General features: G+C 34.6%; 1 pseudogene across 1 annotated transcript; it reads left to right on the top strand.

Annotated features, from left to right (window-relative positions):
• The first annotated feature begins 2443 nt into the window (after positions 1-2443).
• LOC137729673 (F-box/LRR-repeat protein 10-like) lies at positions 2444-5574 on the top strand (annotated as a pseudogene). Its single transcript, XR_015952776.1, has 4 exons — positions 2444-2727; positions 2834-3033; positions 3173-3266; positions 3973-5574. The product of XR_015952776.1 is annotated as an F-box/LRR-repeat protein 10-like (transcript).
• Positions 5575-8197: the final 2623 nt, after the last annotated feature.

Here is an 8197-nt window from a genome sequence, read left to right as displayed (position 1 = left end):
TTAGGTAGACCTAGGCGTCATTTCTTATTTTTTTTAATTATATGGAGATTAATCGCAGTGGCCAACCGCTTACTGCCAGAGATTTAAAAAAAAATGATTTTTTTAGATTGAGATTTTAGGATACAAACTTTTCACTTGGGAATTTTATTGCAAAAGTGGGTTAGTCTTGTTGGTCAAGTTAGTTGTGTGCCCGCCTACCTTCTGGCACTCAAATTTGAATTTGTTTTATAAATTATAATCTATTTCTTATAAGAACAAAAGCACATTAAAAACATTAACTAACTAATGATCATATTAGTATTCACATCTTTTGCAAAGTGTAAAACTCATTCACATTGAGGATAGTTCTCATTTGTAATCTTTTGGTGCGGGACACTTTTTTTCTTCGACCAAGTTGAAATCTCCGACAAAGCTTTTTATCAAGATCGTTTGTCTGCATCATGTCCTCAATGTTCGGTTGGACGTTTTTAAACTCATCATCAATAAATATCATACTTTGTTTCAAAAAAAAAAAAAAAGGAACTCATTCACTTTAAGCAAATTTACTATAATATAAAAATGCAACATGTTTTTAGAAAGGAAAATTTTATTTGAACCATTATAACTTCTTTCTACACTCAATTTACTCTCTATATCCATATTATTTTCAAGTAAAAAACTAATATCTCTTTAAACCCAAGTTTACTACCTAATCTACCCTCACAAACTCAATTCAATATGTAAATTAATCTTTACACCCATTTAAAAAATAAAATTCCAATTGAATAATTTTTATTAAAGAACTAATATCTCATTAATCCCAAATTGCATAAGCATAAAGTCGTATGGCGTTCTTTCATTAATGTAATACAGTATTACGTCGCTATTGATGTAGTACAACATTATTTTGTGTAGAAATTAACATAATTTCTTAAGATGATGTACCCCATTGCTGGAGCTGTTGCGTACCTCACTATGGCTCCCATCGCTATTGTTGCTAGCTGATTTGTTTGTGTTGTGGTACCTGCTGCCTCCTAATGAACCAATTTTCAGTTATTCCATGATCTAAGGTAAGGGGTAGCAAACCCTTGTTTCTTTAGGTTAGCTCGAGATTTTCAACCATGGTGATGGAGTGGATTCGAGGAAACCAAATTGGCAGGGGAGGCTTTGCCACCATTTACACAGCAAAACACAATAACTCATCTTTTCAACTTTCAATGCTGATGGTTGTGATTGAAACTTAAAAACTCATATTCTCAACTCTAAAAAAATTGAAATCAAACAAAAAAAAAATTGCATAAATCAATTCATACCTTAGTTGGAGGATTCAGAACTTCAAAATCACCATCCATTGATAAAAAATAAAAAAATAAAAAAATAAAAAAATAAAAAAAAAAATAAATAAATAAAAACTTGTTTATGTATAAGAGCTCTTAGGACTTTAGCTAAAATGAACGTAGGATAAACATTGCGTGAAACTAAGGTTTAATTATTGGGTGTGAGTTTATTGATAAATTTTAGTTAATTGTTAATCTTATCATGTATGCAATAGGGCAAGAAAGATAATTCACATTTAAAGTTTAAGTTAAGTATAAAAAAAAATTATATGAGTTCAAATAAAATTTTCCTTTTAAAAAGCATAAAGTAATACTGATATAATGCACAATAATTATGGAAAAATAAATATAATTACTTAATGTGATGAGAAAATGTGTCTTCTCAAGCTTACCTCTTCCAAATACATCAAAATTCACCATATTAGTAGCTAAGAGCATTTTCAATCTTGCTCTCTATTTTTAAGTCAAATTTTAACTAAAAATAATAAAAAAATTATTTTAAAAGCTCCCCAAAAAATTCAAGTCCAATCACACTCTCAAAATTAGGGAGTCGTGTAATTGTGACCAATAGAAAGAATTTTTTTATTTAATATTGTATTAAAATTATAATAATTAATATTAGGAGCTTGTTTCTCGTCCTCTAAATTCCGGTGCTCCTACAGGTTTGTTATCCTAGCAGCATAATTGGAATGTAATTGGAGATGAATTTTTCCAATTTCTCCTTATATTTTGGTTAGGAGCTAATTTAGAGAGATCGTCACCGATTCTTTAACGCTTGATAAAGGTTGCATATTAGCCATATCTAAATTGACTACATGAGTGAGTTCCCTTTCTTGCATCCATGTTCGAACTTCTTTGCCTGCAATTTAAATTAATTTAAGTAGAATATCGTGTATCAAAACTCTTATAAAAGAAAGAGTTTTGTAGCTCAATTAGTTAATACATTTTCTTTTGCGGCTGATATCGTGAGTTCAAATCTCTCATCCTCTGATATCGCTTGTATAATTAACAAATAATTAACACTCCATTAAGGGCTTGGACTTTGGGCTTTGTATTTATTTTGGGGCAAGTAAAAACCAAAACCCAAATTCCAAATTACCTCGTGATTTGATCTAAAGTAATAATAGCGCCGGTCGATTGGCATCAAAATGCAGACTTTGCAGTTGCGGTGTCGTCAAACGGTAAACAACCAAAACAGTGATCTCATAAAATTGACGAAGAAGAAGACTCGGAAGAAGCAAAAATGGCGGGGGAGACGAGCAGCTCAATCGGGAGCCTACCCTCGGCCCTACTGGCCACCATCATGACAAAGCTCGACGTCACCTCTTTCTGCTCCGTCGCATCCACCTCCACGGCCTTCAAAGCCTGCGCCTCCCACATCCTCTCCTTCATCCCCTCCTTTCACATCCTCGTAATTCCTCCAACTTTTCACTTCTGGGTTTCCTCAAAATTTGAAATTTGGTAACTTTTTGCAATTTTTTCTAAAATTTTTGGTACTTTTTTATTTGGGTTTTCAGGAAATCGCGCCTTCCATGGAGTTGCTGAGGCCCCTGCTACTCCCGAACCCGTGGCTGAAGAGCGTGAAGGTCAACTGCGGCCGGCTTGATACCATTCAGGTTCTGCTTCGACCGTCGCTAGAGGAGCTCTGTATGCTCAATTGCACGGATTTTAGCGGCAAATTGCTCTCGGAAATTGGAGGTCGGTGCAAGGATCTGAGGTTGGTTTGTTTTCGACTTCTGTTAAGATGTGCTGCTTATTAACTCAAAAGTATTGATTGCTGGTGATTTTTTGAATTATGGAATGTGAAAAGGGTGTTGTTGTTATTGGATTTTGGGGATTATGAAATTTCCCTTCAGGTCTCTGTGCTTGGGGTCAGTTGCCGAAAGGAGAGGGCGGGCTATTCATATTTCCGATTTAGAAGAGTTGCTCACTGGTTGCACTCACTTAGAAGTAAGACGCAATTAAATGATGATTACATAACAAGCAAATGTTTAATGAGAAGTATTTGAGGAAAGATGTTGCCTTTTGAATCTACAAAAGACGCCAACTTTATAACTGATGGGTTATCGAAAAGGGTAATGCTAGGGAGATTAAATTTTTTTAACCAAATGATGTGGTTGTAGATGATTGGATGATTAATTAAGTGTCGATTAATGTGCTTGTTTATTATTGGTGACACATCATTTGGTTTAAAAAATTTGGTCTCCCTAGCATTATCCTATCAAAATGTTGAGTTTGTTAATCGGTTAGGTTCCTCCTCAGCCATCTGGCTGAATAATTAAATGTTCAGTAGCAGTCTTGTTTGCATCTTGACTCTTGACATTAGATGCTTAATATTTATGTTTACTTAATAAGAAAATGTTTAACAACAAGGATTTGAGTAAACATTTTGCCATTTGAATCTCTGTGGAAGATGCTAACTTCATAACTGATTGGTTGTTCCGAATGGCGAGTTTGTTAGTACGGATAGATTCCTCTTCAGTCATCTGACTGATGATTAACTGGTTGGTAGCAGTCTTGTTTGCATTTTGACATTAGATGCTTTAGTTCCATTAATTGCAATGTACCGATAAAGCACATTTGTGTTATTGCCGTACTGGTACATCATAATTGTTTAGGTTTATTTGTCTAATCTCTGTTTGATTATATTTGGTAGGCACTGATCTTGATGCTTGATGTATCATCAATCTATCTCTGTCGTAACTTCACTCAAGTTTGGGCTTTGGTGTCGGATAACTCACATCTCTCAAGATTGGCTACATTTCATCATTAATGGTGACTGAACTACTTTGCCCAAATTTTGAATCCCATCAGTCATCAAACCGTATTCAGCCTTAAATATTGCCAAACATTCACAAATTGTACCTTTCAGTTGACTATATAACTGATGCTATGTTTGGAACGATTTCTAAAGGTCTCCTGTCCCTCACCCATTTGGATCTTAGAGATGCACCCCTCATAGAACCAAGAGTTTCATTTGACCTTACAAACTCTGCCCTTCAACAGATTAATCAGCATGGGAAGTTGAAGCATCTCTCATTGGTTAGGAGGCAGGAGTATGTAATTACCTATTTTAGAAGAGTAGATGATCTTGGGCTCCTCTTATTGGTCGACAAGTGTAAAAACATGGAAAGCATATTTCTCAGTGGCTTCTGTCGTGTTACAGACACAGGTTTCAAAACGATCCTGCATTCTTGCTCCAAATTATATAAGCTTAGGGTGTCTCATGGGACTCAGTTAACCGATTTGGTTTTTCGTGACATTTCTGCAACTTCCCTTTCTTTAACGCATGTTAGCTTGAGGCGATGCACTCTTTTAACCAACTATGCAGCGACTAGTTCGGCGTCTAACAAGGATCTGGAAGTTTTGGATTTGAGAGATTGCAGAAACCTCGGGGATGAATCCCTCTGAGCCATAAGCACTCTTCCAAAAGTAAAGACATTGTTGCTAGATGGCTCTGATATTAGTGATGTGGGATTATCATATTTGAGACCAGTGGTTATAAGTTCACTAATTTCATTGTCTGTTAGAGGATGCAAGAAACTTACGGATAAATGTATCTCTGCTCTATTTGATGGCTCTTCCAAGTTGGAGTTGCAAGAATTAGACTTGTCCAATCTTCCTTATCTCCGATAATGCAGTTTTATTACCGGCAAAGAGTAGGATTCCGCTACTTGAACTGCGCATGCGGCAATGTCCACTCATAGGTGACACTTCAGTAATGGCATTAGCATCTATGCAAGTTGACCAGGAGAGGTGGCATGGTAACTGCTTAAGGTTGTTGGATCTGTTTAATTGTGGTGGGATTACCCCGCTTTCGTTTCAGTGGTTGAAGAAACCATATTTTCCAAGGCTGAGATGGTTGGGAGTTACGGGTAGTGTAATTAGAGATATGGTAGATGCTTTGGCTCCAAGTAGACCGTTCTTGCATGTATCGTGCCATGGTGAGGAGCTGGGAGTTGAGCAAGGGGATACTGCCGATGATGTTTACGTGCATGACTTTGATGAGATGGACGAGCTTGAACAGTGGCTTGCAGAAGATGATTATGTTGATGAAGATATGGTGAGCGCAGAGGCAGTGGAGTGATCGGACACTTAGTTCCATCATGTTATTGTTTATAATGGTAGTTCTGTTGAAACTATAGAATGTATCATCGTTTTTCATGACAAACGATTTAGTACTCTAAACTCAATTAAGGGGAGTGGTGAGGATTTGAACTTGAAACGCAGTGGGATGAAGAGGAATTCATCGGGACAATACACCATTTCCAAAATGTATCATGGTTTATTGATTAGTGTTTTACTAGGTGCTGTATGATCTACACCAAAGTTTAAACTTTAGAGCTTGTTTGATAATTATTTTTATTTTTGTTTTTACAATTGTGCTTTAGATATGAAGAAAGCATATGAAGGAAATGAGGGATGAAGAAAGATGGTTCGAGGGAGGGAGGGAAACAATAAAGAAGAATGAACGAAGACATAATCTTGAAAGTGAAATAATGTAAACTATTTATATTTTTCATTATTTGTACTGATACATTTCTTTTATACCTCTCCCACAATCCTTCTTGCACTCTTCTATATTCTTTCTCCCAGGTGTAGTTTTGTCTCTTAACACAAAATTTAAAACTAAAAGTAAAAATAAAATAGTTATCAAATGACCCGATAATTTTTGTGGCATATAAAACCAAGAAACATGTGTGTAACATGTTCTCCTACTATTAGTAAAGTAGCTTCTTTAATTTACGAAAAAAAGTGAGTGTACATTTTGTGTGGGAAAATGTTGTGTAAAAGGTACATCGGACAAGAGTTGTGCAGACATTTCAAACTTTTCGGATCCCTTTTCTTCCCTTCTCAGTAACAAGTCTCACTGCCTACAAATTCTTCTAACTGATTGTGTTTTGAGCTACATAAATGCATGGGAATAACACTTGTGAATCTTAGGGTTTTTCTTTGAGATACTTTGATCTTTTCCAGGGTTTTTTTTTTTCTTTTTTCCTACCATGAGCTTGTGCTAGTAGAGCCGAACTAGTTGCCACCGAGCTGGTGGATTTGAGAGCATGACAGGCCCAAGAATAAGAAAAGAATGCATCCAAGTCTTGAAATCATCCACAATCAAATACAGAGATCTGAGAATCTGAGATGACACTCTAAAGATGTAAGAACATCATTATTGATGAAAAATTCAAACATTTCTACACTAAGGGGGAGGAGGTGAGCCTAGCCTCATAATGAGCTTGCACTAATGTGATTCAAATTTGTTTTTGATGAGAATCGAACCTAATTAAGATCTTTCAATTACAAGTGAAGAGCAATACCATTAGACTGTAGTACCAAGTGGCAATATTTCTTGATTTAACACATAAGAAATTCTACACACAATAATTATATATAATAAACAGGACGACACTCTTTGATGCTTATTTTAGCATCAAATAAAATATATTACACATTTCCCTTAATAACATATCAAATCGTAGAACTAGGGGATAATTATATCCATTCATAACGTAGGTAGTCTAGCCTTAAGATTAGGGAACTTAAAAATAAAAATAAAATAAAAAAAATTAGGGAAAATTAAAAAGAATAATCTTCTATATATAAAGCCGGAGGCTCAATTTGGTGTTACCGACTTCGACAAAAATAATTGGATCAAGCTGCCCCTCATCCAAAAAAATTCCAAACCTGCCCAAAATAATATATCAAATCATGCAAGGTTAAGTTGGCAATTTGGTCATCATAAAATATAATATAAAGTGCTTTGACAAAAAAAATTGGATCAAACTGCCCCTTAGCCAAAAAAAAATAAAAACATGCCCAAAATAATATATCAAATCATGCAAGGGTAAGTTGGTAATTTGGTTATCATAAAATATAATATAAATATAAATGGGGAGAGAGAAAAGAATAAACAAATGACAAAGTTGATGGTGCCCGAAGAAAAATATAATAAAAAAAAGAAAAATCATGAATGTTCTATTCAAAACATCTTAAGAGGCGCATAGCACCAATGATAAAAAAGGAAAATAATGAAATAAAAAAAAATTAAGCAATTCATGCACATAAATACATTTAAAATGTCTAAGTGGCGCGTAGTACGCTGTGATTCAAAAAATGCCTTTTGCACTGGTTGTTTATTAAATATTATTTCTCAAATTTTAAACACTTAAGAGGTGCGTAGTGCCAGTTATAAGAGTCTCTCGCATGCTCATAATAATGTGATTCAATTAGTTGTCAAATGATCGTTTTTTTAATAAACGATGTTATGTACCCTAAGGGGACGAAATGGGTTTAGCCTCACAATGGGCTAGCAATCAGTTGTTTCTTAAATATTATTTTTTCTAATCTTAATGTAAATTCAATAAAATGTAGATGAAAATTGAAAGATCGTTTTTATTTATATGGATTTAGTTGCTTTGATTAGTTAAAAGACCGCTTTTATGGAATGTATTTATTATTCATTTCCATCTATATTAATAAATACATTTAAAATATTTAAATCGCGCATAGTACGTCGTGATTCAAAAAATGTTTTATGCATCCATGTGAGCGCGTACATGGAGGTTAGTAAGGATAAATCGATCATCACCGATGGAAGCGTTTGCTACCAAGAGGAAATATGTCCTCATTCAATGAACAATGAAAAAGTTGTCTAGGTTGATTGAACGTGCCAGCCCTTTTAATTTAGTTCTGTAACAATATAATAAGAATATTCACAGAATTATCTTTGAGTCTTTGTTATGTTTTATCTAGCTTCTCTTTTGTTTAATATAAATGTATTATCTTTGGGAGCTTACACAATTAAATATATCATGGAGTAAGTGGTGAATTGTTCTGATTCTTTTTCAACCTATTGCGTTTTGGGTTCAAACGCTTCATCA

This window comes from Pyrus communis, chromosome 10 (assembly GCF_041283825.1).
Source record: "Pyrus communis isolate YQ-2024b chromosome 10, ASM4128382v1, whole genome shotgun sequence".
In the NCBI taxonomy this organism is placed as follows: domain Eukaryota; kingdom Viridiplantae; phylum Streptophyta; class Magnoliopsida; order Rosales; family Rosaceae; genus Pyrus; species Pyrus communis.
This window is presented reverse-complemented; position numbering and strand designations above follow the sequence as displayed.